At 36.9% G+C, this 20,751-nt stretch overlaps 1 protein-coding gene across 5 annotated transcripts in view; it reads left to right on the top strand.

Moving 5' to 3' along the window:
• The window catches only part of MTMR3 (myotubularin related protein 3), a 142,406-nt gene that overhangs the window by 60,408 nt on the left and 61,247 nt on the right, over positions 1-20,751 (top strand). For 4 of the 5 annotated variants that reach the window (XM_079942121.1, XM_079942118.1, XM_079942120.1 and 1 more), the window contains exon 2: positions 14,845-14,897. The gene's annotated coding sequence lies outside the window, so the exon portion shown is untranslated. Of the gene's footprint in view, positions 1-4,009; positions 4,187-14,844; positions 14,898-20,751 lie in introns of those variants that run through there. The other variant, XM_079942119.1, reaches the window with a different exon arrangement.

Below are 20,751 nucleotides of genomic sequence, written 5' to 3'. Positions count from 1 at the left end.
TGAAGTATATTTGGCCTTAAAAAGGAAGTTTGGGATGATGAAAAAGTTCTGGAAATGGATAGTGGTGGTGATTGCACAACAGTGTGATATACTTAAGGCCATTGGATTGTACACTTAAAATGATTAAAATTGTAAATATTATATATTTTGTACCACAGTAAAAATAACCCTGAAAAAACTACCTTAAATTTGTACTTTGTTATATTTCAACTATACCTTAATAAAGCTAAACAAAATCTTGGAATAATCTAAAAAATTTGTGAAGACTTTAAAGATGATGAAACAATAAACTGCATAGTTTTGAAAGACAATTTGTTCTACAAAGTGATACCCTTATGGAGGCAGGTCTGTGGAACAGAGGCAAGCAACTGATACTTTTAACTTTTTTAAAAAAATTTATTAATTTATTTTCGGCTGCGTTGGGTCTTCGTTGCTCCGCGTGTGGGCTTTCTCTAGTTGCAGCGATTGGGGCTACTCTTTGTTGAGGTGCACGGGCTTCTCATTGTGGTGACTTTTCTTTGTTGTGGAGCACGGGCTCTAGGCGTGCGGGCTTCAATACCTGTGGCTCACGGGCTCAGTAGTTGTGGTGCACAGGCTTAGTTGCTCCGTGGCATGTGGGATCTTCCTGGACCAGGACTCAAACCCGTGTCCCCTGCATTGGCAGGGGGATTCTTAACCACTGCACCACCAGGGAAGTGCCGATATATTTTAACTTTAGGAAAACTTTTAATTATCCCTGGTGGCACCTTCATCCATATGGGATGAAAATATGTCTTATTGCTAAATGGTGCAAAACAGATTTGGAGGGTCATATTTATTGTTACTGGTGGTTTGCTGTCAGAAGAGAGAACAAATTTTTTTTTTTATAATGGGGTTCGGATTGGGCTCTCTACTTACCATATAGGGTTCTTACTAGTGATAGAGATCAAATGGAGAGTATGCTTATTAAGTTCACAGATGACTTGTAAGCTCCTTGGAGGATAGAATTAGAGTTCAGAATTATCTTGACAAGTGAGAAGATGTTGTAAAGAATAAAGATTTTAAGGAACATGTGTCAAATAGTGTACTTTAGACAGTGGATAATAAAACACTGATGAAAATCTCTAGATTTGTGGGAGAATGAAATTGAATAAAACCTATACTGTTCTTTGAAAAATATAGTTGAACATGTAGTAAGTACGTAAGAAATAAACATGCTCAATATTACAGGGGTTCCTTACTTGGATACTCTTTATGAGCAGTAAAGTTAGCATCAAGTTTTACTGTATTAGCGAACTTATTTAATGGAGAGGCAGTGTGGTATAGATACTTATAATGTAAACTGTGGAGCCAGAATGCCTAGGTTTGAATTCTGGCTTCTCCACTTAGCTGGTATAAGTTTAGGAAAGTTACTTGTTTGTATATCTTTTTTCAACTGTAAATGGTAACAATAATGGTTACTACTTTATAAAATTATTGTGGGGTTAATTGAGTTAGTATACATAATAGTTTTAAAACAGTGCCTGACAGAGGGAAATGCTCAATAAAAGTTAACTGCTAATAAAACAAGCTTGACAGCTGGCCACAGTTGACTCATAAATAGGAGATTATACTTGTTTCGTTTGACTGTTTTCTCTCCCTGTTCTTGCTGTTACTCAAAAAATTATTAAAAATAATTTGGACTTGTTCTTCCTATGCAGCATGCCAAAGAGTATTTCCATATTTTTTGATGCTGTAGAGTCAGCTATTCATGTGGGTGCAGTACTATTCAGGTTCTTTGCCAATTATCAAAAAGCATTAAATGTATATGACTGAAAAATTATCTTGGCTTCAAATTGGAAGAAACCGCTTTATTTCACCTTTGTTAATTCAAGAAAGGTTGAGAAAAGGAAAGAGGAGGAGTCCAGTTTTGGGGGTAGAAGCAAAATTATTACACAAAGAATGGGACATAAAAAGGACACTTTAGAAGTGGCTTGATCAAGAATTCCTACTTTTATATGATGGCCTGAAAGAGATCAAAGGATTAAGACCACCTCTTTCTTGCTGTCACTTTTGTATTCCATATCTTTGTTTTGAAGCAGTATTTCTAGCTTGACAAAAATGACCCTCATTTTACACAAAAGCAGCATTCTGTTAATAGAATGCTGTATTAACTATAATATCAGTTATTACAGTTATCAAGTTCCTGTTTGCTTCAAGAAGTTTTTACATGTTAGTGAAACTATAGTTACAGTTTTCTGGTCACATATTATCTATTTTTAGTGTAATACTGGAACGTGAAAGTGGAAAGCACTCCAGTTTTCCCATGATTGTAATGAGAATTATCACCTATAACCTCTCTTCCAGTTATCTTTAATTGCTTATGAGAAAAACTTTTATGATATCTCAAAACTCTTAAGCTTGGGTACATAGCTGAAGAAAATGAAAACATTAATTCGAAAAGATATATGCACCCCAGTGTTCATAACAGCATTATTCACCGTAACCAAGATATGGAAGCAACCTAAGCACCCATCAGCAGATGAATAGATAAGGATGATGTGTATATACACAATGGAATACTACTCAGCCATATAAAAGAATGAAATCTTGCCATTTGCAGCAACATGGGTAGACTTGGAGGGTATTGTGCTTAGTGAAATGTCAGACAAATACTGTATGATGTCATTTATATGTGGAATCTAAAAAATAAAACATACTAGTGAATATAACAAAAAAGAAACAGACTCACAGATACAGAGAACAAACTAGTGGTTACCAGTGGGGAGAGGGGCAAGTTAGGGGTAGGGGACAAAGAGGGAGAAACTACTAAGCATGAAATAAATAAAGATACAAGGATATATTGTACAAGACAGGGAATATAGCCAATATTTTATAATTATAAATGGAGTATAACCTTTAAAAGTTGTGAATCACTATGTTGTACATCTGAAACTTATATTATAAATTATACCTCAAAAAAACCTCTTAAGGAGAGAAATTTAATTGATCAAAACATTTTGAGTACCTCTTGAGGGAACTTGCCTCTGTGTGTTTGAGAGAGAGCGAGAGGAAAAAGAGGGAGAAGGAGGAGGGTGAGAGTTAGGGGAGGGAGAGAAGTAGACCTAAGTAAAAGAGAATAAATGTTAAATCATGTGTACTTGCAAAAATGCAGTGAAAGTTTAGTGGTTTGGAATACTAGAGGAGCTCTAGGGATCTGGTTGGTGGAGAAAGGGCCAGTCTGGGTATAGGAAATAACGTAAACAATGGCAAGGCATTTGGAATGGACACAGAATGTCCTAGAGGGAAGAATAAGATTTTCATGTGGGGGAGACCTTGTCATTAAGAAGGAAGGTCCTCATTTTGGGGAGGTCTTGTTGAGAGGTATGTTTAGATCTTGACAAGTACTATGATAGTATCCTGAGAATTGAGAATGTGTAGAGAATAACATTGGTTAACATAACAATGGTTAACATTGCTTGGCTCAGTCAGTTAAGTGATTTCTTCTTGGTTAGCCTCAAATGCCTACGACTAAAATTTTTGCTTCAGCAAAATCACATTACTTTTTTTTATTTTGGACTTTGAAAGTTTTGTTTGTTTGTTTGTTTGTTTGTTTTTGTGGTACGCGGGCCTCTCACTGTTGTGGCCTCTCCGTTGCGGAGCACAGGCTCCGGACGCGCAGGCTCAGCGGCCATGGCTCACGGGCCCAGCCGCTCCGCGGCATGTGGGATCTTCCCGGACCGGGGCATGAACCCGTGTCCCCTGCATCGGCAGGCGGACTCTCAACCAGTGCGCCACCAGGGAAGCCCTGGACTTTGAAAGTTTTTAATGAATAATGGAAACTTATACATCTTTCAATCCCAAGGGTTTATTCTGTATGAAGAAAGGCAGGTAGAAATGTTGGATTTATGATAAGAACTAGAATATAGAGGTTTTAAATGGGAATGGGTGTGCTTGAAACGTTTATTCAGTGGGTAGGTAATAGGAGGCTCTGGTTAATTTCTTGTATTGACCTAAATTATGCTTGTTTTTTAAATCTAGAAAACAGTTATTGAGCATGTTTCTTGTCCTCATCAGAATTAGTATTCATTGAACATTGATTAGAAAACTATTAATGTTATCTCCATTTTACAGATGAGAAGACTGTATCACTTTGGGGATTTCACTCAGTTTGGAGCCAAAATTCACATCCAGAACAGTCTGATTGCAGAACCTATGCTCTTACCTAGTAAGCTATATCGTAATGCCTCTTGTTAAGCGGTAGTGGTAAGGCCCTTGGGTTCAGATGTTGAGTGTTGAGTGGGAAAATGACCTAGTAAGGCCCTTGGGTTCAGATGTTGAGTGTTGAGTGGGAAAATGACCTATATAGATAATCACGGTCTAGACAGTTAGAAATGTAAATAATTATAATGACATGTAGTAAGTGTTATAAAATAGAGCTGTATTGAAACTGCACAGTGAACTCTGAAGGGAAAGTTTTCACAGTGAAATTAATGTTTTCAAGCCAAGTATTGAAGGATATGTTGGATTTATCCAAATGGATTAGGCGGTATGAGTAAATCAGGCAGAGGTAGTAGCAGTGACAAAAGCTCATGCATGAAAAATTTTAAAGAAGCCTCAAGTCGTTCATTCTGGACATATACGCCATAGGGCATATCTTTTTTGAGCAGGGACGTTTTATGGAAATGTCTGTTGACAGGATCGATATGCCAGGTGATGTTCAAAGAGGAATTGACCAGAATCAGTTCTAAGTTCAGTTGTAACTGGTTATTTTGTTTCATAGGTAATAAGGTCTAAATAAATTGAATTCAGCAAATGTTTGAGAACCGGTTTGCTAGACCAGTGGTGGTGGCCCTGGTGGCATGGAATGGAAAGATGGAAATTGAGCATTTCAAAGAAAGCAGTGGGAGATGGTGTCAGATTTTGTTATTGGAAAGAGTGTCAGATGGTTTCCAATCTTGAAGACCTAGGCTGACCAAGATTCCCAATGGAATATTAAGAAAGAAGATATGGTGGGGGAAGGGAAGGGAGGCCAGTGATGGCTTCTGTTTGGAATATGTAGAGTTGGAGGTGCTTCATTGACAGTCCAGAGGAGATCTGCTATTCTGCTCCTGTGCCAGCAATAGCAGTCAGGATTGGGGAAGCTGTGGGAGCTCTCACGTAGTAGTAGCAGAAACCTTGAGAGAGGCTATCATTTCTGTGGGGGAGGACTGGATGTTGTTGTTTATGGCCCTGCTCAGGCCTGCTTTGAATGGCTTCAGACTTTTAATGGTTTGGAAAAATAGGTCTTATGAAGCAAAATGAGAGAATAAAGCAGCCCGAGGAAAGACAGGTAGCAGTTTGTCTTATGAAGGATTTGTATTAGCATATAGTGTAGTATAACCCAAACCTCTCATTAATATATTACCTACACGATTTTTTTGCAGTATCTGTATACCAAATGATAATGCATCTTAAAATCAAGTTTTTTTCTTTCTTGGTGATATGTAAGTTTAATGGTGTGCCTTGACTTCGGTGGCATCTCAGAGTCAATAGAATGCAGAATGTTTTTTCCAGTGCTCATTAGCATAAGTATATAGTTTTGTTTTTTAAAGGCCTTTGTGTTACATTTAAATCCTCTCAAATATCACCAATGGTATGTATACCATACCATGGAAACAACTGAAAAAATACCTATATGTTGTAGAATATAGGTTTTAGGTTAGATGTTGAAGAGTAAATCAGTAGAAAATGTAAACTCTTCCCAAGGTTTTTATATTTCTTTGCATTTTAGCATATGTGTGTCCTGACTAAAAACAGAATACAGAATGTGTTTGTCCATTCGTAGGCCTGATGTTTACTAGAGAGCTTGGGTAAATGCATTATTCCTTACACCTCTTTTAGACTTCAGTTTCTTTGACAAACTATTTTCATGTTGGAAAATGCAAGAAACATGAGTGGCTCAGATTGACCTTGAAAGTGTGGTATTATTCTTAGTAGTTATGTTCACATGCTTATTGGAAACTTGAGAATTCCGGTCACTTGTCTGTGGATTTTTTTTTTTTTTTTTTTTTTTTGGCCGCACCGCGCCACATGCATGATCTTAGTTCCCGACCAGGGATCGAACTCCTGTTCCCTGCAGTGGAAGCTTGGAGTCCTAACCACTGGACCACCAGGGAAGTCCTAGTACTTAAGTTTTTTGATGTATAAACAATATATTTAGAATACTCAATATGTTTAGAATAGGTTGATATTAGGCTGTATGTTTGAGCAGTTTTTCATCTTGTTTTAGAGAATATTTTACCTATATTTTATTTTTATTTATGTATTTATTTTTTAAATAAATAAATTTATTTATTTGGCTGTGTTGGGTCTTTGTTGCTGCATGTGGGCTTTTCTCTAGTTGCGGAGAGCAGGGGCGGCTACTCTTTGTTGTGGTGTGCGGGCTTCTAATTGCGGTGGCTTCTCTTGTTGCGGAGCACGGGCTCTAGAGCACAGGCTCAGCAGTTGTGGGGCACGGGCTTAGTTGCTCTGCGGAAGGTGGGATCTTCCTGGACCAGGGCTCGAACCCATGTCCCCTGCATTGGTAGGCAGATTCTTAACCACTGCGCCACCAGGGAAGTCCCTTACCTATATTTTAATGTGCTTACTATGAATATAAGTAATTTAGCCAGCATGTTTTTTAAAAAAGCTCTCGCCCCCTTCCTTTTCTGATTAATGGATTAAGCAAATTGATAGCTTAAGAATTTTTAAAATTCAAGGTTTGGTTTTTGTCTTCAGTTTGAATCTATGACTTGTCTTGAGGTTTTCAGAGTGGTTAATTTAAGTGCAGTTATTTAAGGACAAAGGAGAACCCTCTTTACTTAATAAGACTTTATTTCTTATTAGCTTCGGACTTTTGCCCTCCTTTTCTTAAGTAAAGCATGTTCGTGAATTCTACTTTTTGACTTTAGCTGAAAATTTTTTCTTCCTGTGTATATATATATATTTTTTTGCGGTATGCGGGCCTCTCACTGTTGTGGCCTCTCCCGTTGCGGAGCACAGGCTCCGGACGCGCAGGCTCAGTGGCCATGGCTCACGGGCCCAGCCGCTCCACGGCATGTGGGATCTTCCCGGACCAGGGCACGAACCCGTGTACCCTGCATCGGCAGGCAGACTCTCAACCACTGCGCCACCAGGGAAGCCCCCCTGTGTATATTTTGATGGCAGTTACATGTTTCCCTCTGTTTACATGAGATAAATATTACTAGTTTAAAAGGATGGGTCTCTTTCTGGGGATCTGTTGAATTGTTTTGGTCTTAAAAGGATTCGTAAAGAAGATGGTGTTCTGGTCAAGACGATTTCTGGTCTTTTGGCTATTTAATAATTGAGAATTGAGGAGGTTATTGGGTTTTTATTGGCTTGTTTTTCAAAAATATGAGTAGCCCCCTACCTAATTGCCAGAATACAAATTTTAACTAGGCCAGCAGGAAGAAGAGTGGATTCTTTTTGTTGCACATATAGCCTCTACTATTGGAATTTTGTTTCTCTTTTCTGAATATCCCTATTGGCTAGTTGGAGTTGGACAGTTTATAATTGAGATGACAGCAGTTAAAAATGTAAATCCGTTTCCTCTCTTCATTGTTAAGTTTTATGCTTAAAGGATGGATTTGCATTTTCCTTCAGCTTTCTGGTCCTTGTCCATTTTGATGCCAGTTACTCTGCATAAAACTAAGTGGAGTGAACCAGAATTTTTCTGAAGAATCTGTTTACAGATGGGCAGAGAAACATTAACATTCCTATATATTATTAAAAAACTGGTAAGCAGTATGCAGATTAGCTAGGTTTGGAATACTGATAGCTATTTTTTGAGTGTAGTTTAATTCCAAATTTTTCCTAGAATTGGTGTTGAATATCCCAAGTACCTAGGCATAATAGGAAAACCATGTCATTTATACATGGGCATACTTTTGACTTCCTATGGTAAGTAGACCTTCAAACTAAGTTGCTTGTCTTTCTAGAAAAGAAACCTCTCTTCCAGCAGTGAGGGCGGAGGGTTGGTATAAAAAGGGTGGGGTTTAGAGAGTCTGTTTTTGCCACTCTAGGGCAGGATGCAGAAGCAAAGCATATTAGAATAAACACTGTAAATTTGCAGATTTCAAAATGACATTGGTATTATTGAATTTTACATAATTTTTTAGTTGTCTTTAACAAAAATAAGTTTTTGGTCTTTGCTACCTCACTGATTTCTTTTTCTGAGTACGTAAGAAATAGGAGCTCATAATTTAAGCCTTATTAAAAAACGTTTTGAGAACCTATTGTAAAACTGCTCATCTTCATAGGGATTGGTCATTTAAGTGTTTTGTCCAAGAAAATGCAGTTATAATTTTATTCTTCGAACAGTAGGAGGCATGGACAGAGTCTGCAGTCTCATGTTGAGATAATCATGATTTTTTAAGAGTGGCAGAAGTCATTACAGGATTATAATTAGGAAAATTTAAGTTTCCATGAAGAGGTATATACTTCCTGATTAGGAATCTTTCTTTTTTTAAAAATAGAACATTTGACCTATGCATTGCCCTTGAGAACTTTGATTTGGGACAGTGCAGGGGAGAAAGGAGGGGAAAACAAAATTACTTCTTTCCTCTTCATCAGAGGTTAACTGAGAGCAAGTGGCAGGACATTAATGAGCATGCAAAAATTTGCCTTCTCTTAATTTCCCAACAGTAGACCTTGGAATTAGTCAAAGAAACAAAAGTCAGGAAACATTTTTCCAACACTGGGGCTAGTCTTTCTGATCTTTCCATAGCAGTTATAAATATTGAACTACCTCTGGCACTTAGATGAAATGATCCTGCTTGGCTTTTAATTTAATTAATTTCTAGTGCTTTGAATGCCTGGATTTTCTATCTCGATAACCGAGACTTAAGTATTTGGTTTCTGTTAAGAGTTTTTTTTCTTAGGAGATAGGGAACATTTCTTCATTTACCATGATGAATCTAAATGCTGCCTTATAATATTAGATTTAAAATCCTTAATTTCAGTAGTAAAATGATACCTGCCTTGTGACTTTTCATGGAGGATATAGAGTCAGAAAATAATGTTACAAATTACAGAAATTCCTTATAATCCTATTAATGATTTAATATATCTGAGTTAGTAGTATGAAGTGAATGTTTTCTTTTTTAAAAAATAGATAGTATTTATTTATTTATTTGGTTGCACCGGGTCTTAGTTGTGGCTTGCTGGCTCCTTAGTTGCAGCACATGGGCTCCTTAGTTGTGGCAGGCGGGCTCCTTAGTTGGGGCATGTGAACTCTTTGTTGTGGCATGCATGTGGGATCTAGTTCCCTGACCAGGGATTGAACCCAGGCCCCTGGCTTTGGGAGCGCAGAGTCTTATCCACTGCGCCAGCAGGGAAGTCCCGTGAATAAATTTCTTTATAGAAGTGATTATAAAGAGCAAGTCAAAACATTAAAAAAAACCTTTTTTGAAACTATTTTTACCCTTTTTAGCAGATTGTATTATATCTTTGGTTTTAATCTTTTCTGGTCACCACCAGAAAATGTCTTCACTAAGACATCATGTATGATATTTGCTCCCCCGCCCCCCTTTTGTATAAGGATTAAGTTTAAAAGGGAAACACTTGTAAAATAAGTGATTTTAAAAGGTACGAATCAAATTCGATAAAGTTCGTTTGATCACAGCTGATCTTTTCTGAGAACATGGTCAAGGGCTTCCTTTTGCCCACTTGAGATGTGAAAAGCAAAAAGGTGCATCTGAAGTACAGTCAGATCTTAATGTCTAAAAATTCTAGAGCACAGTTTCTTTGCTTTTGACTTCTCACATTTTTGGGTCCCATTTGGAAAAGCAGCTGTCAGTATTTCAGCCACTTAAATGAAGACAAATGATCTTAAGTATTGATCGCTAACCAACTGTTTGAAATTCTGTCTATTGCAGATACTCCTTTGAGGAATGTATTCAGAACTTCTCCCACATTAAAACAAAACAAACCAAAAAAAACTCCTCATAGAATGAACCACACTCTGTACCACTAATGTAGTCACAGAATTAATTATTCAAGATTGATCTTTGGTCATTATCTATTGAAACAGAATTTTACTTGTTAGAGTGAACATTATCATTAATGTTGCTGGTTCAAGAGACTTACTGTTAGTAAAAGACTCTTTGATACAGAAATTTGATTATAACATGGAGTTCATCTGACCGTTTCTGACAACCTACTGGATTTTTGTTTTTCAAGAAGATGGTTGTTTTTTGCTTAGGAAATGATAATATTTTAGCTGCTTATCTGTGTCCTACAGCTGGCAGAGGAATGCAGTACTCTGACCATGAATTTGCGTCTGTATCCCTGAAAACACACAGACCTTACTTAGTGTTTTCAAAAGAGGTAGAAAAGACATGTGGCATCTTTTTAAAAGTTGTTTTTTTTTTTTTAATAAATTACCGTGTTTGGAAAACTCACTGAGTTTTCCAGGACACTGACTCAATTTTGTATTTAGTTTCTTTTTACTTTTTTTTTTTGAAACATGGTCCAAATAAGTAGAGGGGGGAAAAGTCCAACTGAGAGCATTCAGCCATACTTTTTATTTTATTTTTTAACATCTTTATTGGAGTATAATTGCTTTACAATGGTGTGTTTCTGCTTTATAACAAAGTGAATCAGCTATATAGCCATACTTTTTGAACTGTCTCTCGGTTTTTATTTTCATTTATAGTTGACTTCAGCAGCAGAAGTTTAGAAAACTTGAGGTTTGGGCTCCTGTACAGGGAGTAAGACCAAACCACAGTAGTTTTACTCAGTTGCTAAATGCTTGAGTTTTGGGTAATACTAGTGATTAAATCATCTCCCCACCATGGAATAATCTCCCCAACATGCCATAGAATCCTAGTTTGGGAAGGTCATATCATCCATCAGATATCCGAAAAGTTACTAGGCATAAATGAGGAAGCACTAAGAAGCTGCCCAAAGTAGTAGCAGTTGTAAAGTCACTTCTTAAAATTTAACATCTCTGAATTACTTTATGACCTCCACACTCAAGTTTTGCTGTCAGTGTTTCTTACTATGCAGTGCATGTGCAAGAAAAGCCATTTCTTTCACATACAGTGAAAATAAAAGATTCCTTTAAAATTACTCAGTGTTGCCTTCTTAAAGTTTTGAACCCTCAATCATTCCTACATTTGAAAGTGAGACAGGGCTGTAAAAAAATACTTCATGGGGTGGGATAGGGAGTGTGGGAGGGAGACGCAAGAGGGAGGGGATTTGGGGATATATGTATATGTATAGCTGATTCGCTTTGTTATAAAGCAGAAACTAACACACCATTGTAAAGCAATTATGCTCCAATAAAGATGTTAAAAAACAAACAAAAACTTCATTGTTCTTTTGAAGTTAAAATGTACCCTAGGCAAAAAAGTGCTGCTTTAGCCACCCTTCCCCACCCTGGACACCGCTCCCCCCCCCCCCCCATTTTTAGGAGGCCTGGCCTGAGTCTCTTAAGTTTTTCCTTGTGAATTTGGTTTGACCTAATTAGTTTTTGTAGTTTGGATTCACTTATTATATAAATGGCCCAAATTGGTGTGCCTCTTTGTTGAAGCTGATCTAGTAGGTGGCATACACATGATAACAAACTATTCCATGTAGGTGTCCATTCCTTATTAGCCTTCTCAGGGCCTCCATGCCCTTCTTCTTAATCAGTATCTCATTGTCTTCCAGAAAGACATTGACTGTGCTTTGCAGCTGCACAGTAATATCTAGTATTTTAGTATTTAATAATCAAGTATATTTTTATTCTCTTCAGGGTTTCCTCTTGAAATAGATAAAATTCTATCCATAGTATAATACATGATTGTAAAAAAATTTACCTTTTTCAGATAACTGCCAATTCTTTTTCTTTTCTTTTAACACTATCCCCCAGATGGAACTTAAGGGTGACCATAGTTAACCCTTGCCCCACACAGCTGCCCTGGCTGGCTGTTCATTAGTGCTTTATTTGTTTAAGAATCCCATGTTACTAGACACTTTAGGTAATTGCTTAGATTTAACGTAACCACTTTACATTCTACCTCTTCAAATATATGACCGTTCAAGGTCACCCAAACGTAACTGTTCCTACTCTGAGGTGTACATGACTGGTATCACAGGATATCATCTGGCTTCATGAGAAGGTAGCTGGTGGCACCAAAGAGCTTCTTTCAGACTTACTTCTACATGGCCTTTATCTGGCAAATAGCCCTAAGAGGCATGGGCAGGTTTTAAAATTTTGTTGGCAGTGTTTCACAATGGCATACTTGTTTCCAACCAAGTAGATGTTTGGTTGTGGTTAAGAGGAATCATTGCTGGCATTGAAGCAGACCTGCCTGAACATTTTTGTTGAATCTTCCTGTTGTTTGGTCCATGTCTTGGAGCTTTACACCTGTGGAAACTATACACAAACACTTTTGTATTAATGGACTTAATATCTTTGACAGAATAAATTACCAAGTAATTTCTAAACATGTCAGATGATCCTTGTAGTAGATGTAGTGATTTCTTTGAAGTAAATGTAACACCATCAATTCATTGTTACCACTAGACTTAACCTGTCTCTTGAATTTAATCCCATTTCACCCCTTATTACTGGCTGGACATACATCTACTTGGGAGGCCACCTTTAAAGTCAGGGTATCATATCTGGTGTTGCTTCCTTGGAATCTACCCTTCATTTCTTAACAATACCATTCTTTTTCTACTCACCACAGGCCTTAGAATTTTGCAGTTATCTTTGACAACATGGTCTGCCCCCTTTTTTCCATTCCTAATCAACTACCAAGCTCAGGCAATTAATGCTTTCACTCATTTTGGTGTCTTCTTCTGCATTTTTACTATGGTTGAGATATTGGGCCCTTAGCAGTTCATATCTGCACTACTAGTCTAGGAACATCCTAAGTGACTTTTCCCCTCCAGACCATCCTACTTCCTGCTTTTTAATACTACCATTTTCATGTTGTTATTCTCCTGCTCATAAAGCTTTTGGTTTAGTGCCATCGAATGAAATCTAGCTTCCTTAGCTTGGCATTCAAGGCCCACAGTGTGTCCTGTCTTTTTAGTCTTATTTTCCTGAACATGATTGGTATTCTGACCTATTCTTTATTTCTCAAAAATGTGCTTTCTTCCCACTGTGGTATTAATAGCCATCCTTACTTGGCTTCCATCCCCTCTTTCTCTTTATTTAAATTCCACCTAATCTGTAGGACTCAAGTTGAAGTTTTCCACCTCCTGTGAAACTTCCCTGGGTTGTCTCTCCTCTGAACTCTGAGTACTTGCATGTCATTGGACAGTTAACCTTGTAGTACTCTGATACTTCTTGGGTTACAATGAACTATGTCTCATTATTTTTTGCATTTAATACTTAAGTGGAATGTACCTTCATATATATTGTTTTATCTGGTTGGGTTTTTTTGTTTTTTGTTTTTGTTTTTGCGGTACGCGGGCCTCTCACTGTTGGTGGCCTCTCCCATTGTGGAGCACAGGCTCCGGACGCGCAGGCTCAGCGGCCATGGCTCACGGGCCCAGCCGCTCTGCGGCATGTGGGATCCTCCCGGACCGGGGCACGAACTGGCGTCCCCTGCATCGGCAGGCGAACTCTCAACCACTGCGCCACCATGGAAGCCCTATCTGGTTGTTTTTTTTTTTTAATAGCTAAGGACAAAGAGACCCAGCATCTGTTCTTTTTAACAAATGTTTTCTTATTATCCTAAATAAAATTCATAGATGATATAATGTACCTACAGATGTAGTTTTTAAAAAATCAATAACCTTACTATAGTATAAAGGAAAAATGAAAAAAACTTGTAACTTGTATTTCAGGTTTCAAATACTCAGCAAAAATTATACTCTAGAAAGAAAAGTTCTTACAGATTTAAAACCCCTGAACTTTCCTGCTATACTGTGTTGTACCTCCTTAAACAACTTAACAGGACGAATCTTGATACTAATATGATTTGTATCTGAAGTTGCAAGTTATGAATAGCCTTAGTTCCTTTCCCATACAGCATGTGGTCAGTACAGCCCAGCCTGTATTAAACTAAAATTAACTTTTACAAAATTTAAATTAAAAGTTACTGGGAGACAAAAATAACTACTTGTAAAGTGGTTAAAACACTTTATTATTACATGTTTAGCCTCCTCTTATATGGTTCTTACTTGTTTAAAAAATGGTTCCAGAGGTTATGGCAATAATGTGATATATTGACTGACTCTTTAATTTTAGGACTTTGATATTTTGTACAGTCCTGTTCATATATGTGACTTTATGTCACATAAACAGCTCAAAAGGATGAGTTGCCTGCCAATACTGAGAGAAGTCTTTACAAAGGAATCAGGTTGATAAGGTCTTTTATCTCTAAAGATCAGATTGTTGCCTAGTTGTGACAAGAATTCTTTGTGTTTAGACTATACTCCTGCCTCTCTGATTTTTTTCTTACACAAAAAAGACCCCTTGATAGAAGCCAATTATGTGTACAAATTAAACTACCAAGTCCAAACCTAGATCTCCTGTGATCTTCTTAGTTGTTTAAAGTACTTGTTCCTTTAGTGGCAAAGGTTTACCTGAGAAGCCATCAGAAATGATGCTAGATTGATAGAGAAAAACTCTTAAAGAGGAGTATTTATAGATTCTTGGAAAGTTCTATCTGTGCAGTTCTGTAGTTTCTAAAAGCATGCTAAGGCCTGACTTGGCCCGTTTTGCACAATTAAACATTCTAAAACCTGTGGTTGACTAAATAGTTCACATTGTAACAATTTAAAAAATAATGTATTGTCATCGCATTCTAACTTGTAGAGAAAAGTCTTGTGGGGAGATCTAAGTGGCTTAACTTGATACTTAGGATATTTGTCATTGTAAAACTACTGGTTTTTCTTTTGCAGATTTTCTTGTGAAACGTTCCAGTAGAAAAAGTTCTTGGGACAAACTTCATTTGGTAAGTTTGTCCCCCTACCTCCTGCCCCCTACTATACTCTCTGCTGTTCTGAGGCAGCAAAAGGTAATTTATAGATGAATTTTGGGGGCCTGTTTTGTCTGTGGACATAATTATTTAGGTGAACCCTTGTATGTTCACTTTAATGTTAAATCTCAATATTTGGTGGTTTGGTTTTTTTTTTCCCATTAGGACTCAAGCCAGATTACTTTTCCCATATATAATTGTGCCATAGTATAATATACTGTGCCTAGAAACTTGTATTTAAGTTGAGATTAAATGAGTTGTGGCCCTAATCTTTTGTTTAAAATAGTTCTTAACATGATGTTCTTTTAAATTGAAACTTGGTTCTTATTTTGAGTTTTCTTAAATTGTTAAATTTGTGTGAAAATCGAGGCCTCATTACTAGCATTAATGGTACCAATGTGACGTTCAACTAGAAAATAACTTCTAAAAAATTTGTTAGTCCTGCCCCCAGTGTGGATGTTAACCCCTGTCCTGTCCTTTTTTTCATAGACCTTTATGGATCTGTTATTACCTAAGTCTTTATTACTGCCTCTTTTTTCTGCCATCTGTTTAATGGAGGAAATTATTATCTAAGTTTATTGAAAAGAGAAGTTGCTGTTTTGGTTTTAAGTTTCTGTATCCAAATCATTCCCTTGTTCCAGAACCTTTAGCTTGGCATTGCCTCCAGATTAAGGATCAAGCTCCTTAGCATGGCATTTTAGGCTCTTTATAAGTGAGCTTTAAGCACATCTACTGCAACTAGGCACTCACTTCCTCCATACATCTAGAAAGTCTTGCTGTAGCCAACCTGACCTACTTACTGTCCCTCAAATACTGTCTAATATCTTGCCTTTTTTTTTGGCAAGATATTTGCTTGTGCTGGTATTCTTTGCTTGTGCTGTTCCTTTACCCTCTTTGTCTCAAAATCTGTCTGGTTCAGCCATTAAAAGTGTGAGTGTTCCACAAAGCCTTACTTGAGTGCCCAGTTCAGAGTCCATTTCTCTGTCTTTTGCATCTCCATGATATTATATTTCTACATCTGTTATCACACTCTGCCTTATTAGTTATGTTTGTCACCCCACAGGATTGTGAACATCTTGAAGGCAAGAACTATCTTCATGTTTGAATTTTCAGATCACACAAATGTTCCCTGAGTCCTGGGATACTAGTGTCTTCTCAGTATAATTTCATTTTAATTAGGATTTTTGTTTTTGTTGTGTGTGTTTGGTTAAGAATAAGGGAGAAGAATTAGATTCTTTTATTCTAGCAGAGAAGAATTAGATTCTTTTGTTCTAGTAGAGATTAGTTATCATCTTGTTGATTCAGGGTACTGTTTTTTTCCTTTCTATATAGGAAGGATTTATATAGTACATATAATGTGTCCTTGTAGTCCAAGTTGCTCAGTATCTCACTTGGCTGAGTTATTGTTGGCAAGTGTGAGTTTTAGTTACTGATTAAGGAATTGAGTAATTTCTTGTTAACAGGTGCCTGAAAGAATGAGATTCCATGTTAAATAGGAAGATAAATGTCTTACTTCGGTAAAGATTTCTCAGAAGTCACATTCTGAGACTGACACTGGAGACCAGTGAAGCCTGCAGATCCCAACTGTCAAATTCTCATACATACATTAAGAAAAGAGAAATCATTTGACTGCTTCAAATAAGAATTTTACCCTTCATTTGGCCTAGCAGGGTGCATATTAGACCTTTGGAGAGGAAATGTAATCCTAATGTATTACTTGACTCTGCAGTGTTTAATTTTTTAAAAATTTATTTATTTATTTTTGGCTGCGTTGGGTGGGTCTTCGTTGCTGTGCACAGGCTTTCTTTAGTTCTGTTAGGCAGGGGCTACTCTTCGTTGCCGTGTGCAGGCTTCTCATTTCGGTGGCTTCTCTTGTTGCGGAGCACCGGCTCTAGGCACCCGGGCTCAGTAGTTGTGGCGCACGGGCTTAGTTGCTCCATGGCATGTGGGATCTTCCCGGACCAGGGCTGGAACCCGTGTCCCTTGCATTGGCAGGTGGATTCTTAACCACCGTGCCACCAGGGAAGCCTGATGTTAGATTATTAAATTAATTTTGATACCAGGAAACATATTATTGGAATTAATATAATGTGGGTTCCAAATTAAAAGACTAAAGAGAGATGACAACTAGATCCAATGTGATCCTAGACTGGATCCTTTTATAGAGGGGGGAGGAAATCTCTGTAAAGGATGTGATTGGTTGACCAAATTGGAATATAAAAAGTAGATTAAAGTACTATATCAGTGTCGTTTCCTGAATTTGAAAGCTAGTTCTGTGGTTATATAAGAGATTAATTTTGTTCTTATAAAGTATATATTGAAGTAGTAAGGGGTAAAGAAGTAGCATGACTTGCCTTAAAGGTCCCAAAGGTCATAGAGTTTAGTGAATGGCAGACTCAGGACTCCTGTCTCTTCTGCCCTCAGAACCATTGCTTTACATCCCTGATTTTTTTTTTTTGATGGCTTTATCTTCACACTCTGTCTTAGGTCAAGTGAAAAGCTTTTATGTAATATTACTTTGAATTTCCTTTTTAAAAATGTCTTTGTAGAAAAGTTTATTTTTCTAATTACAAGGGTAAAGTAATTCTAAAAGTGTAAAAACAAAGTCCCTATTCCCACTTTCTTCCTTAGAGTGGTAACCATTGTTAACAATCATTATATCATTTTTCTGTACATGTACAAACGTTTCTGGATTAATACAAATAATGCTTATGCGTATTTTTATTTTAACCTTTCAAATTACAGAACATTAGAACTTCTACCAAGTTGATAACTGAGTTAGTGAATTATAGTTTCATAAATGGAATTAGTATGTGTAGTCTTTGGCAATAATGATCTCCCCCACCAAGTGTGTATCTTTTTCACCTAGTAAATTTATTTTTAAGAATCAGGGCTGCAGAAATAGTGACTTGTGCAGAGATATGGGCAAGGATGGTTATTGTGGCTATTTTGATTGTAATAGAAAAGTGAAAATAACCTAAATGTCTCAGTAATTGATGAATTAGTAGGTTATGGTGTATCGGAATATAATGGAATACTGAACTGCCATGTTGAAAGTATGTAGTGACACAGGAAGGATTTGGTACATTGAGGGAAAATGTGCAGAACAATGAATACAGTATGATCCTCCCCCCTCATTTTTCGGGGGTAGATTATGTATGTCTTTGTATATGAATAAAGTGTCCTGGACAGAATTATAAAATATTAACAGTAGTTGTTATTACATGTAGTTGAAGCGAAGGGCAGCAAAGAACGAGAATGGAAGTTCTACTTATTTACTTAAAAAATAACAGATTTGAGATATAATTCATATATTATACTATACATTTGACCCATTAACGTATACAGTTCAGTGGCTCAGTATATTCATTGTGCTGTGCAACCATCACTGCAGTCAATTTTAGAACATTTTATTACTTCAGAAAGAAGCTCTCCATACCCTTTAGCTATCACCCCCCCTTACCTTCCACCTCTCTCAGATCTAAGCAGCTACTAATCCACTTCCTATCTCTATTAATTTTCCTGTTCCATTTCTGTCAAGTATGATATGTGGACTTTTGTGACCGGCTTCTTTTACTTGGTATAATGTATTCAAGGTTCAACTATATTGAAGCATGTATCAGTACTTCGTTCCTTTTAATTGGCTGATTAATACTCCATTTTGGGATATACAACATTTTGTTTATCCATTCATCTGTCAGTGGACATTTGGGTTGTTTCTGTCTTTTGACTATCTTGAATAATGCTGCTATAAACATGTGTATATGAATTTTTCTGTAGATATGTTTTCGTCTCTTAGACAAAATTCTATTCTCTTTAGGAGTGGAATTGCTGGGTCAGGTGGTAGCTCTATGTTTAATCGTTTGAGGAACTGCTAGGCTGTTTTCCAAGGAGGCTGAACCATTTTACACTCCCACAAGCAGTATCTGGGGACAGTTGCTTACTTTTTACACCTGTATTTTAAATTTTCTTAGAAGCAGCATGTATTACTATTACAACTAAAAAATTAAGAAGTGTTAAACTACTTCTCTTAGGCTAACAGTAATGACTCAATTTCTTCCTTTTGGTGCTAGTATAATTACCATTCTGGAACGCAAGTTTTGCAAGTCAGTTATTGACTATTTTTTAATGATTGGCTATATCTGCTCTTTGTAGTATTAATATTATAAGGACCTCCAGCAGCTTCGTGATTCATATTGGTTGCAGAGTTACCCATGATCTTGGCTTTTTCTTATGAACTTAGAATTCCTATAGAAGGTTTACCTTTCCTCAGATGTTTAAAGCAGCACCTCTTATTTTGAACTATGTTATCTGTTTTCTTATCTCCCCTCTTGCACTATAAATTCTTTAATCTTCCTTAGCCCCCACATCTAGGCCTTTACCTATTACTGTCAGTTATACTCTAAAATAACTTATATCCTTATGCTTTTATTCCATCTGCACTGCCTTCATTCTAGATCAAGCCACCATTTTCCTCCCTGTAATTGTCTCCTGATTCTCTTTGTTCTTTTTGTTCTCTAATCCATTCACCACACAGTAATCAGAATTATTTAAAAATCAAATCATATCACTCGGCTGTTTAAAATCTGTCAATGAATTTTTGACACTTGGAATATAATCTGTTGCCCTTGGAATATAATTTATACTCCTTACTATCTACATTATCCTCTTGTACATTTCTCCATCTTCAAGTTGGGCCACTCTTCTTTCTGACTCAGTACATTTTAGCTATACTGGCTTCCTCTTTTTAATCCTTCAGAAATGCCAAAGTCTTTTCCTTGTCAGGAACACATGTTGTTTTCTGTACCAGAAACTGGCCTTGCTGCACAGAGAGGCCTTTTCTGACCACCTTACCTAAAGTAGGACTCCCATACCCCCACCCTCTCAGTCTCTGTCTCAGCATCCTGTTTGTTTCCTTTATCACATTGAGCACAATTTGTAATTATAATTATTTGTTTCTATCTTCCACACTGGGATATGAGCTCCTTAGTGCAGGAACCAGCACAGTGTCATAGTGTTTGACACGTAGTTAGTTCTCAGGTAATTGTTGATTGACCAAAGTGCAGCACACCATTTTACAGTCTTTATTTGGTGTAGAAATGGAAGACATCAGGGGCTTCCCTGGTGGTCCAGTGGCTAATAAGATTCTGCACTCCCAGTACAGGGGGCCTGGGTTCAATCCCTGGTCGGGGAGCTAAGATCCCACATGCCTTGTGGCCAAAAAACCAAAACATAAAACAGAAGCAATATTGTAATAAATTCAATAAAGACTTTAAGAATGGTCCACATCAAAAAAATAAAAACTTTGTGAAAATTTCAAATGTATAAAAGTAGAGAAAATAGGTTAATCTCCATTTACTTATCTCATTGGGCTTCAAAAGCTATCAACTCATGGGCCCATCCCGTTTCATAGATATATACTCCTATTCATTCTGTCTATTCCATGATACATTACTTCATGTGTACATATTTCAATTGTATATCTAAAAGAAACTTCTAAAAAGCCATAACCACAGAAACCTCCTAACCACTGTGACATTGTCAGTTATACAGAAAATTAATAAATAACATCAAATATTATATGGGCAGATTTCCCTAAATGTCTCAAATTATTTTTATACTTTGAATTAGGATCCAAGCAAAGTCCATATATTGCAGTTGGTTGACATGTCACTTACATCTCTTTTTTAATCTTGAGTTTTCCTTTGATCTCTTCTGTCTTGCAGTTTAAAGAATTGGGGTTATTTTTATATTTTTATAGGTTTCTCTAGACTAGATCTATGTTCATCCTATATTTCATTAGCAGTTGTAGAAAGATGATACTTACTTG

Source organism: Stenella coeruleoalba, assembly GCF_951394435.1.
Source record: "Stenella coeruleoalba genome assembly, chromosome: 14".
Classification (NCBI taxonomy): Eukaryota; Metazoa; Chordata; class Mammalia; order Artiodactyla; family Delphinidae; genus Stenella; species Stenella coeruleoalba.
This window is presented reverse-complemented; position numbering and strand designations above follow the sequence as displayed.